Raw genomic sequence first — 14,233 nt, forward strand, 5'->3', positions numbered from 1 at the left:
TGGTGAATGCTTATAATCCCAGTATTGGGGAGGCTGAGATAGGAGGATCACAGGTTAATGGCCAGCCTCAGTTAGTTAGTGAGACCCTCCACTACTTAGTGAGACCCTGTTTCAAAATAAAGAATAAAAACTAGGATTGAGTGAGCCGGGTATGGTGGAGCACACTTGTAATCCCAGCAATTGGGAGGCTGAGACCAGAGGATCGCGGTTCGCGGACAGCCTCAACTACTTAGTGAGGCCCTCTGCAACTCAGTGAGACCCTGTTTCAAAATAAAGAATAAAAAATAGGGCAGGTGGTTTAGCTCGGAAGTCAAATGCCCCTAGGTTCCCTCCCTAAGCCCCCCCCACAAAAAAAACCAAAAAAACCCCCTAGGATTGGGGGTATAGCTCAGAGGAGGTAGAATTCCCCAAGATTCAATTTCTAGTACCAAAAACTAAAAATTAAAAAAGAATTAATTATTCCTTTTATATGGAATAAGCTGTGGGTATATCAGGGCAATATTTTCACCATAGAATTTCCAGGGGTGTGAGAATATTGGAGGTCTGTCTTCTGCTTGTACTCTTCTCCAATGTGAAGAATGCCCAGAGATGGCTCCTTATTTACTTGGCACCATGTCTCATGAGTAGAGTCGCATGGGTGTCTAATAAGAGGATTCAGAAAAGAGCCTTCTTAGACCCATACCTGTTCCAACAGAGAACATGGGATGTGTGGATAGCCAAATACTCCACTGAGAGATTGCTCTCCTGAAGGGCTCTTGTCATCTTCCCAGTGAGCCATGGCGGATTAAGGTAATGGAGCTCAGAGCTACAGACAGAGTGAATGTGATGTAGGCAGACACCTTGGTGATGCCAGTGCTGAAATATATAAACCCACATCTAAGAGTTGATAGAGAGACCTAGAAAAATAGAGATAGAACCTTGGAAATCTACAGAGGCAGGACATTGCAGTGACTGAAGTTAGTATTAGAATCCAAACTTCCAGATCTAAGCGTAGGATTGGGTACAGATTGTTTAATCTATTGCTGTTTACATCCTTTATCTAGAAATCTCTAGAATATTAAGAACAGTATTTGAAGCTGGGCACTGTGGCTACACCTGTAATCCCAGTACTTGGAAGGCTGAGACAGAATTGCAGGCTCTAGGCTAATCTCAGTAATGTAGTGAGACGCTCAGCAAATTAGCAAGAGCTCATTTCAAACTAAAAATATAATAGTGTTGGGGGTGTAGCTCCAAGGTAGAATGCCTCTTGGTTCAGCTTCCAGTAACAACCAAAATATTAATTAATTAATTAATTAATCTGGCATAGCACAGGAGTTCTAAAAATAGTAACTAATTGTTATTATTAATGCCATAGACATGGCAACTTTGAATAGGTGATTGTCATATTCCTCAGTTTTATTACTATTAGTTCTCAAACTCATGCTCTGATATTTTATAAATCTGACTATCTTACACCGATTTGGGGGAGAAATAAAGAGGTCAAAGAATGGAAAGACATTATTTGGGGTCTTAGTATTGCAATTTGGGAGTCATAGCTTTGGATAGCTCAAAGTCAGAGTTCCAAGGAAACTGAGAAATGAGAACTTATCTTGAGAAGTTTCCAGTGATATGTAACCTATAGGGGATTTTTCTTAGAAATAAAGAATGAGTAAAACAAAAAGGAATCTGCAAAAAAAAGTGTTTGATAACCTCTTAAGATGCATCTTGATCCTCTGGACACATGTAACTGGCCATTCTTGATGCTGGTTCTCAAAAGTTGTGAACAATGACCTCCTAACTCCATTTTGAAATGCTCTTTCAATGTGGATTTTATGGCAATTTTTCTTTTCTAATCACTTATTTTCTGGCCATTGTAAATTATAAAAAGTGCTTCAATTACCTAAAGTCATTTAGTGGGTCTTGGTGAAAATGCTTTAGGTGATTTGTGGAAAAAGTATTTAAAATATCTTGAAAATATAACATACATGCGTATATAGAGTTTTCTAGACAGATAGAACAAATTTAATATCCATCTATCATATCTATCATCTATCTATCTATATCTATCTATCTATCTATCTATCTATCTATCTATCTATCTTCATCTATCTATATTATCTAAAAAGAGACCCATTATCTGGTCTTGGCTCATGGGTCTGTAGAGACTGAGAAGTTCCACATCTTCGACTTGTCAGTCTGAGATCCAAGAAAGCCAGCAATGTAGTGTGAGGGCCCGAGAGCTGGAGAGTTGATATGCCCATTCTGGTCAGTCTAGATCTGAAAGACTAAGAATCAGAAGCTCAGAATCCAGATACACATGTTCTAGTCAGACAGAGAATAAATTCAACTTTTTTTTCTTTTTGTTGGATTAAGCTCTTGAGTAGATTGGGTGATGATTACTCACACAGTGAAAGTCTACAGATTCAAATGCCAATCTCTTTCATAAACACCTTTATAGTCACACCACATATTCTATGGGTTAATTTGGAACAAAGAAAAAAATTTGTCACAAATGAGCTCCCCATTATTTCTATCTTGAATTCCTAGAAAGTTTAACAGAAAGCTAATACAGAAAATATACCTGTTCCTTTTTGTAATATCATAACTACAGTATTTCTTTATGATAATATAGCAATTCATCTCTCACAATTTTAAAATGTATTAAGAGGTATGCATTTGTTAAGAATTTCACTTATTGAGTTTACATTGACTCACTGATGCATCTTTAAAAACTAAAATTACTTATAATTAAAAATAGGTTTTGAAGGGTTTGAACTCAGAGGCATTCTACTTCTGAGCTGCATTCTAAGCTCTTTTAACTTTTTATTTTGAAACAAGTTCTCACCAAGATATGACACACTCACTAAGATATGCAATACTCTGTCTCAGTCTTCCAAGTACTGGGATTATAGGCATGCGCCACCAAGTCTGGCTAAAATAAAATGTTTTTAAGAAAGTGATTTTTTATCTTCTTGAGTAAATAGAGACAGATAAAATTCTTGTAAGATATAGCTAGAATCACTAAATTAAGATTTTTTCATAAAAAATTGGTATAATCAAATATCTTTACATTATTCATACTATTAAAATTTTCAAATGCATTTAAAAATCACCACATTTTGTTTTGTTCCAGTATGTTTGAACAAGAAAAAACAGTTATCTAGAAACAAGCATGTGGTTATGATATGAGTTAAAAGAATGTTATTTAATTTTTGATGACTTTGAAGAGATGTTCTGCAATCTCTTACTTTCACTGCATTTTTCTTTTGATTTCTGTGTATATGTAATGATTTCTTTTAGCAGTAGTCATCAGTTTTTTATATCATTACAATCACCATCCACATCAGCATAAACATTTATTTTGCATCTAATCTGTTCCTAAAAACACACAACAGAACTTGAGAAAGGAATCTAGGCCAAGAGGAAAAGTAATTCTCAAAGATAAATTTGATGAGAGATGTTGCTTGGAAACTAGCTGGCTGGTAAAATAAAAAAAAGACTAAGTTTAATTTAAATTAAAATATCATTAAATACAGAATTTGATCATATATGCAATGACAAAATTCAAAGTTAACGCAAAATGGTGCTGACATTTTATACAGCATGTTCAAATTTGATCCACACCAATGCAACTGCAGTAACTTTCCATTGCATTTGAAAAAGCATTTATAGTTCTGTCTTTGTATGGGTTTAATACAGCATGTGAAGAACAATTCTCTTTCTATTAATATTCAAACAATATTATTGTGTATCACTAAGACTGTTATTTTATTGATTAAAAGTTTTTCATTTCTTGTAGCCTGTTGTGATACTCCATGTCTGTAATTCTACTTCTTGAGAATCAGCGTCAGGAGGATCACAGGTTCCAGGCCAACCTCAGCAACTTAGTGAAACCCTCAGTAGCTTAGTGAGACACTGTTTCAAAATTAAAAACTAGACACCTCCAGAATCCAAAGACAAATAGGAAAACAAAGACATGAAGTGAGCAGCTGCAGATCCAAGGGTTGTAAGTTATCAGTTCTTCCTGTACAAATACCAGCTACAAGTTCCAGTGGCTGAGCTCACCATGCCCTCCAGGGATCCAGAGCAGAGCTTAACACCAGTAAAGAAACCTTCACTCCTCATGGCCAAGGGCACTGTGGTGGCATCATTTTGCCAGTGCCAGCTGGGCTGTGCTTACCACGCCTGCCAGAGATTCAGACCAGCGTGCACCAAAATTATAAGTGAAACTGCAGTCCCTACAGGAGAATTACCAGAGCTATGCCCCCAGGAACTTGTGTAGCAACAATAAACTTCCTGGATCTGAGATTTTGCGGTTCAACCCAGTGAAGGAGTATGGCAGCTGAGATTACCACACCCTTCAGAGATCCAATAATACCATCAGTGAAGTTGCAGTTCCTGCAGGAAAAAGCACAGCCTGGTATCTTCAGGGATTCATGCAGCCCCAATAATTTCCCTGGGTCTGATACTTTGTAGTACAACCCAGTGAAGGAATAATGGTTGCTGAGGTTACCACAGTCTCCAGAGATTGAAAGCAGCACTCAATGACACCATAAGAGAAGTCACGGGAGATCACACAGCCCGGCACCCTCAGGGACTCCTGCATTGTGGATAAACTCCCTTGGTTTGAGACTTTGCATTACAACGTGAAGAGGTAGGAGTAGAGTATGCTGTTGGACATAGCAGAAACTCAGACAGAATCAGACTCTGATCAGTGGAAAGTGTGGGGTGAGATGTACCCAAAACACTAGAACCAACTGGTAGAATCTCCGGGATCATTACAGACCTCTCAGTCGTGGTGAATGGGGAGAATACAGACCAGACCAGCCTCAGCTGTGGAGAACCAAGACTCCTCAGCTTACCTGCTGACACCTCTAAATTCCTACTAATAAGATTGGATCAGACATAATAAGCACAAAAGACAAGATGTCAAGATATCAGAAAAACAAGCCTGAGAATTCTGAAAATATGAGAACTAGAAACAGCGAAGAAATGATGAAAATTACAAATACGCACCTACAAGAAATGCAAGAAAGAGAATTTCAAATCCTGATCTTCAGTATGATAAAAGGCCTCAAAGCAAGTGTATAGGAAATAAAAGAGAAAATAGAGACACTGAGAAAAATCAGAAAGAGATCTGGAATAAAATGAGTCAATAGATGAAGACAGCAATAGAAAGAAATTCTGGAAGATTAGGTGAAATGGAAAATAGAATATCAAAGTTAGAAGACAGTTCATTCAAAACCAAAAGCACAGTCAACAGCATACAGAAGTCATTACAGCAACAAAACCTAAACCTCCAACAACTATGGGACAATATGAAACATCCTAACTTACAAATAAAAGGCACTGAAGAAGGGATAGAGGTACAGACCAAGGGTATTCATAATCTCTTCCGAGAAATAATTTCAGAGAATTTCCCAAATATGGAAAGAGAGATGGTCTTACACATTCAGGAGAAATACAGAGTACCATTAAGACAAGATCAAAGAAGGACCTCCCCACGATATGTAATAATCAAAATGACCAAAATAGAGGCCAAGGAAAGAATCTTAAAGTAGTTAGAACAAAAGAATGAGTGACATAGAGGGACAAAACAATAAAAATCACCCCACACTATATAACCAAGTCACGAATGCCAGGATCGACTTGTATGATGTGATCCATATCGTGGAAGAAACAACTTCCACCCCAACCTGCTATATCAAGCAAAGTTATTATTCAAAATTGATGGAGAAGCAAAAGTATTTCAATATAATCAAAATCTCAAAAAATTTATGAACTCAACACCAATACTAGAGAAAATACTTAAAGAAATAAACAATAAAGAAGAAAGAAGAATCAGACTTCAGAACCAGAAAAGAGATGAAGTTGATTAGCAGGGCATCTAAGTGAAAAAGAAATAACTTTATACCAAACAGAAGATAGAACAGAAAATGACAGAAAACAAAAATTATATTTCAATAATAACTATATAAAAGACATAGACTGGCATTGTGGATTAAAAAACATAATCTAAATATATTTGCAAAAAACTCACCTAATAGGCAAAGACATTCATAGAATGAAAGTTAAAGGATGGAGAAAGATATATCAAGGTAATATAGACCAAAAATGGGCAGGGGGTAGCAATGCTGATATTCAGCAAAACAGATTTTAAGCTAAAACACATCAGAGGAGACAAAGAAGGACACTTCCTTTTTTTTAAAAAGGAACAATCCACCAAGAAGATACAATAATAATAAATGTTTATGTCCCCAAATGTGGGTGTACCAACATTTGTAAAACAAACCCTCCAGTACATCAGATCTCAAATAGACCCAAATACAATAATATTGGGAGAAATCAACAAACTTCTAATGCCATTAGATCGATCTTCAGGACAAAAGATGAGTAATGACTCTTCAGAACTTAAGAAAACTATAAACCAATTGGACCTAAAGACATTTACAGAATATTTCAGCCATGAACAGCAGAATACACATTCTTCTTAGCAGCCCATGGAACCTTCTTCAAAATAGATCACATCCTGGGACACAAAGTAAGCAGCAGCAAATTCAAAAGATGTAATATAATTTCCTTCATCTTTTCAGACCACAATGGAATGAAAGTAGGAATCAGCAACAGGAAGAACAAAAGAAACAAATACATGGAGATTGAATGATACACAATTGAATGATGATTGGGTAAAATCAGAAATAATGGGAGAAATAAAGAAATTTATGAAATTAAATGAAAATAAAGATACAACATACCAAAATCAATGGGACATTTTAAAGGCGGTGTTAAGAGGAAAATTTATAACACAGAGTGCCCACATAAGAAGAGCAGAGAGTCACCAAGTACACAAGTTAATGACACATCTCAAGAATCTACAGATACTGCAATAGTCTAATCCCAAAGCCAACAGAAGGCAGGAAATAGTTAAAAATCAAAGTAGAAATAAATTAAATAGAGAAAAAAAAAACAATTCAAAAAATCAACACAAAAATCTGGTTCTTTGATAAGAGTAATAAGATTGAAAAATGCCTAGCCAACCTAAACAAAAGAAAGAATCAAATCTAATTATTAAAATCAGAAATAAAAAAGGAGACACCACAGACAGTGGGGAAATTCAAAGGATTATCAGAAACTATGTTGAAAATTTTTACTACAATAGACTGAAAACCATGGAAGAAATTGATAGATTTCTAAGCACATATAACCTACCTAAACTGAACCAAGAGGACATAACAAGCCTAAACCAAGCAATATCAATGAAAGAAATAGAAACAGCAATAAAATATATGCCATCAAAGAAAAGCCGAGGACCTGATGGGTCTTCAGCTGAATTCTACAAAATCTTCAGTGAAGAACTAATCCTAATACTTCACAACTTGTTCTGGGAAAATGAAAGAGATGGAATTCTCCCAAATTCCTTCTATGAAGCTATTATCACATTAATCCCCAAATCAAATAAAGACACCTCAAGAAAGAAAAATTATAGACCTATATCCTTGATGAACATAGATGCAAAAATACTAAACAAAATACTAGCTATATGCATTCAAAACCATTTCAAGAGAATTGTACACCACAGCCAAGTTGATTTCATCCCAGAAAAGCAAGGCTGGTTCAACCTATGCAAATCAATACATGTTATTTACCACATAAATGGAATTGGGAACAAAACCCACATGATCATATCAATAGATGCTGAAAAAGCATTTGAAAAAAATCAACACCATTCATGTTAAAAACACTGCAGATAATTGGGATAGAAAGAACACATTTTAACATGATTAAGGCAATACGCAATAAACCCAAAGCCAACTGTATATTGAATGGGGAAAAACTGGAAATGTTTTCTCTATAATCAGTAGCAAGCAAGGATGCCCATTATCACAACTTCTTTGAATATATAAAGACAAGAGAAGGAAATAAAAGTAATTCAAATAGGGAGAGAAGAACTAAAACCATTCTTATTTGCAGATGACATGATCCTTTATCTAGAAGACCCAAATAACTCAACCAAAAGACTACTGGAGCTAATTAACCAATTCAGCTAAGTTGCAGGATACAAAAAAATCAATATAAAATCAGTTGCTTTTCTATATTTTCACAGTGAATCCACAATGAAATAAAGAAAATTCCATTCTTCAATATAAACTCAAAACCAATAAAATACCTATGAACAAACCTAACCAAAGATGTAAAAGACATCTGCACTGAAAACTATAAAACATGAAAGAAAAAAATTAAAGACAACCTTGGAAGATGGAAATATCTCCCTTGCTCATGGATAGGCAGAATAAATATCATCAAAATGGCTATTCAGCCAAAAGTTAGCTACAGATTCAATGCAATTCCTATCTAAACACCAATGACATTCTTCATAGACCTAGAAAATCAGTCATGGATTTTATATGAAGAAAGAAAATACCCATAATAGCCAAAGTAATCCTCAGCAATAAGAACCATGCAGGAGGCATCACAATCCCTGATTTCAAATTATACCATAGAGCAATAATAGTAAAAAGAGCATGGTATTGGAATAACAACAGACATATAGACCAGTGAAACAATAGAAGATGCAGAAATAAACCCACACACATAGAGTCAATTAATGTTTGACAAATGAACCAAACTCATACCCTGAAGAAAAGACAGCTTTTTCAACAAATGGTGCAGGGAGACTGGCTATTCATTTGTAGAAAGATGGAACTAAGTTCTTACATTTCACTGTGCATGGAAATAAACTTGAGATGGATCAAAGACTTATAAATTAGACCAGAGGCTATGAAGTTATTAGAGAAGGGCATAGGCTCAACACTCCAACACATAGGCACACGCAGTAACTTTCTCAACAAGACCTCCAAAAGCTCAGGACATGAAGGAATAATTAACAAGTGGGATGGCATCAAACTAAAGAGTTTCTTCTTATCAACAAAAACCAGGATCCTAAAGAGAAACCCTATAGAATGGAACAAGATCTTTACCAGCCACCACTCTGATAGAGAGCTAATATCCAAACTATACAAAGAATTCAGAAGATTCTACACTAGCAAAACAAATAACCCATTCAAAAAATGGGCAAATGAATTGAATAGACACTTCACACAAAAAAGATACATATGGCCAATAGATCCATGAAAAGATGTTCACATCATTAGCCATTAGAGAAATGCACATCAAAACTATGCTGAGATTCCATTTAACCCCAATCAGAGTAGCAAGCATAAAGTAATCAAATGACAACAAATGCCAGCAAGGATGTGGGGAAAGAGGAACTTTTTTACGCTGTTGATGGGAGTTCAAACTAGTTCAGCTGCTATGGATATTAATGTGGAGATTCCTTAGAAAGTTGGGAATGAATCCACCATAAGTTTTTGAGTACGAATGGAATTGGGATGATTGTAATTTTGCTGTCTATTATAACAATTATACTGATTTTCTTGGGGACACGATTTTGGTAGTAGTCACATTTTCTTAATTCATTAAGCTTCCTCTTCATTATACTAAGTACATTTTTTTTCTCAACTTTACCTCTTTTTCTCTTTTTATATAGTCATGGTAACAGGGATTGAAGTCAGGGCCTCACACATGTGAGGCAAATGTTAGGCTACTGACCTATGTCCACAGCCTTTCATTTTGAGATAAGATTTTCTCTAAGTTGTCCCAGTTGTCCTCAACCTTACAATCCTCTTACTTCAACCTCCTGGACTATCTTTGTCTTTTTATTAGATTATTAGGATATGTGTCAGAATTCTGCAGGAATAGTATACTTCATTGAAATATACATTCTAAAATATGTGATGATAGAACCCAAAATATCTAAAGATGCTTGGAATAATTTAAAAGACATTACTAAACTGACAGATATATTTGGTCACACATTGTATAATTTTGAAATTCCAAATGTTACCTTGCCAGAACTAGAAATGTTGGAAATTCTATTGCATATAACTTTGTGGTTATTAATTTTGCTCTCTCTATAATTTGAAATATGCATTTATAATCTATTTGAAGTGAATTTGATGTGTATGCATGTATAACCTTAAATTTTTTGAAGAAATATTAAGAGAGAAATTTTAGGAAAGAATTAAGAAAAAAATTAAGAAAGAAATTTGAAGAAAGAAATAGAAAACTACTTTGAAGAAAGTAAATAGTAATGTTAGGACATTGTTTAATGTATTTTATCTGCCTTTAGAAAAACTCACAAAAGGTTCTTCAAATTGAGAAAAACAAAACAATGTATAAACTATGATTTTTATGACAAGAAATGAAGCAAAGTGTCTGGTTGTTAGCTAGCTTTTAGATTAAGTGTATATTATTAGTTTGCTAAGGCTAACGAAAAGACACTCTACAACTGTTCTGATATGGGCAATACCCAAAGAGGGATATTAATATCTCACAAGATTCCAAGAGGCAAAAGACACATACAAAAGAAAACAAATGTGCATGCTAATTACTGTCTTTCTTGTGACTCCCTGCCTCTGAGGGGTCACCTGGCTCCTGTTCTGCAAGGTCTTAGGGTAGGTCACCAGGCTCCACAGTGATCTCATTCTTGTGCAGCTGTTCTCACGTGATTCAGTGATGCTCCTAGGGAAAGTGAGAGCTTCCCCCAAGTCCTGGAGGGCAGTGAGTTGTCCTGAAACAGACACCCGTAGAGGATGGAACAGGAGTTCTTAACTCATTCGGAAGCTACATCTGTACCAAACACACTGCTATCCTTTCAGGGTGAAGGGGAGCATTTTGCTGGCTCCGCTTTCTAAGCTTTGAGCAGATTTGGAAGCCTTGAGCACTAAGCAGGGACGAGTATCCTGTTTCTAAAGGCCCATCCATGAAGGTCGCAATGACCCAGGGTAGATCCAATTCTTGCATCCTTAAATAAATAGATCAGGTGAACTTGTATATTATACTTTGTCTTACACCATGCTAGTTGTAAAATATTTCCATCTCTTTCTAATAAAATTCAGTTATAGGTGTTGACTCCATTCTATAATCAATTTATTTGCTATTTCTTGAACTGCTTGAGAGTCAATCATTGAGACTATGAGAAGGACTACTGCTAAACATCCCATACTGAATTGGTTTAAGCCATGAGATAAGCCTGAAATACAGAATATTAATATTTTCTCTATATTGAGTTTGGGTATTGAATTATTTCCTGTCTCTCCACTCACAAAGGAAATATTCTAGGTAGACTGTTGGAAGTTGCCAGGAGGATATGAAATGTGTTGTTGCAGGTAAGCTTTCAATAGTAAAGTGATGCCTGTAAACCTCGAAGTGTCCACTGACAGTGAATTGGAGCCCGTGCCTGCTGGCTGGGGACAATAGAGAAAATGCAATCAGATGTCACAGGGTTTGATTGGAAAATTTACAGTGGATTTTGGCAGCAGGAGGAAATAGTCTGAGGCATTTCTAAACCAGTGTGTGCTGAAGACTTGAGGGCAGATTGTTTCACAGGCTCGGATCTTTATCAGTGGTGTTATTTAAATCAAAATGGGTAAATTTATCTGCAGAGTTCCTCTAAAAGAGTGTAGGAATCAGTAACCTGTATCTCAAAGAGCTAACACGATGGAAAAACAACAGGTTTAATAAGTCATGTTGCAGAGTTGGGCTCATCAAGGAAAGCATCTAACATGTTAAATTGCCTCTGTGCCAGCATCATTATTTGCAAGATTTATTTATTATTTATTTATTTATTTACAAAGCTATTTACCGGCCTGAACACCAGATTGTTCATATAATTATAATTCATAGTGTGGCCACAGGGATTTTACATTTTTTAATTGTCGACCCTAGGAAATATGCATACATCAAAAGGTAAGATTACAGGGAATAGTGAGGCACTGCAGCACAGAGAACGCATTTAAAATAATTTTTTCTTCCCTCAGTACTTTCTCATTCTGACATCTAAAATTGCTTTTCTCAATCTGTTGACAAGTTCAGATACAATGTAGTTAAATGAGCTTCCCAGTATTTGAGGAAATGATAAAGTTCTGTTTGCAATAAGTTGCAACTTTAAAGAAGAAAAATAAAACCAAGAGTCACACATTCTGCTGTTTTGCTTGAGATTTTAAATTAATTTTAATCCCAGGAAGGTCTCATTTAAATGAAAGTACAGTAAAAAATATTTTTTTGTCTGCTTTCATCTTGTGAGCAAATGAGACCATAAAGAAAATAGAGAGTTTGTAGAGTTATTACTTGATTGCATCACACTTATGTTTTTAGCACTTGGAAGAGTTGAATGATCAATCTGTTCTTCCATTTTTATCACCTTTCTTAGAAGTAAAAGAAATACTGCTGTCCACCAAATGCAAATGCCAACAATAGTCATTCTGAAATTAATCATGTTATCTGAATGAAAGATTAACTGAATCACACTAATTTAATTTTTAGCCAGTCAGAAGCAATGTTCATAAGATTATTGAAAAAAATCCTGTCTTCTGAATTTAGTATAAAAATGTAAGAGGATTTTGGTTGTCATGTTACTTTTTATATTTACAGTATTATTGCATAAAAAGACAATAATGATCAGGAGGTGGAGACTGGAGGATCACAGTTCATGGACAGCCGCAGCTATTTAGTGAGGTCCTTTGCAACGCAGGGAGACCCTGTCTCAAAAATAATAAAGACTAAAAAATAGAACCAGGAGTGTAGCTTGGAGGTAGAATGCCTCTGGGTTCCATCTCCACTACCCCCCCCCCACACACGACAATAGTGAATTTTGAACTCAAAGAAGTTGCTAGTTTATTTTAATTTGTGATTATTTTTTCTTCACAGTGACTTAAAATTTCACCAAATATTCTTAGTCCACTATTATAATAGTAAGATTGACAGAAAATAGTATTTCCCTTATAATATTCACATACCATTCAACATTATGAATATATATATTTTTTAATTTTTGCAGTACTGGGGATGGAACCCAGAAGCATTTTACCCCCAAACTACATTCCCAGTCCTATTTTCTATTCTTTATTTTGAAACAGGGTCTCACTGAGTTGCAAAGAGCCTCACTAAACAACTGAGGCTGTCGGGGAACAGTGATTTTCTTGACTCAGTCTCCCAAATGCTGGGAGTACAAGCATGCAGCACCACACTTGGCCAAAATTATGAATATTAACATGCCATATACAAATGATTTTTTCACTAATATTAGTGAGAACATTTATTTTAAAAAAAGCAATAAAATGTAAGTTTTATATGAAAGAAATGTTCTCATCAAATATTCATACTTATTCTTCAAAATTTATTAAAGTTAGTATCCATTGTTATACAAATTTTACTACCAGCAGAATCAGGACTAAAGTGAGCACCAGCAAAGAAGACATTATAATTTTACAGCCTGGGGAGAGCTAGTATTTTTTAATGTAAATTTTAATTTTTAAAATTAGCTTATTAATTTTGATTATGAAAATTTACACTTCAGTCTATTGTCCTTCATTTTTTATTTACTTGTTTTTACATCAATATTTAGGTTGGAACTTTCAAATTAGAATAGAAAAAGCAGAAAAAAATCTACATTTTTGTTCTTGTCCAGGTTGAATGATAAATTTTTTGACAACTTGCAACATAAAAGTTCAAAATAATCTATATAATAAATTTATGGAATTAAAAAAAGAAAGACATACAAGTTCATTACTAATTCACTGATTGCTTCAAAGCAGTAGTCTTAAGGTATTTTTCAAAAGATTGCTGCTCTTGACTAGTTTTGAAGAAACTCTGGTCCAAATTCCTATAGGAACACTCCATCACTATCAACACTAATGGATGAAAAGTGAGTAGTTGAAATACATAATACTTAATATCTTAAAATAATACTATTAACTCATAGTTTTACCTACTGTCATTATGAAAATAATATAACTGCTTTACACTTCCTTTCCTGTGTACTTCACCTAATATTTATTACATATTAGATGGTGATCAACTATTTTCTGAATGAGTGTTAAATGTGAACATGAGTTTGCTAATGAGCTATTGGCAAAAGACTTTAAATGAGTACTACTGTCAGGGACAATTTGTCCCAAAACATGGTGACATTCTCACTATGAAAATAGGCAATATCATTGCTTTCACTTAATATTACATATTTGTAATAAATATGGTACTATTTTTTATTCAGAGGATGGTTTTGAAAAAAGCATAGTAAAAAGATAATATAATTTAAAAGGCAATGCATTTCTTTAATAATATTACATGGGAAAGAAATCAATAAGAGATAATTTAAGGAAAAATTTCTATTTTGGTAAAAGAGAAAATATTT

The sequence above is a fragment of the Muscardinus avellanarius genome (assembly GCF_963383645.1).
Source record: "Muscardinus avellanarius genome assembly, chromosome: 1".
Classification (NCBI taxonomy): Eukaryota; Metazoa; Chordata; class Mammalia; order Rodentia; family Gliridae; genus Muscardinus; species Muscardinus avellanarius.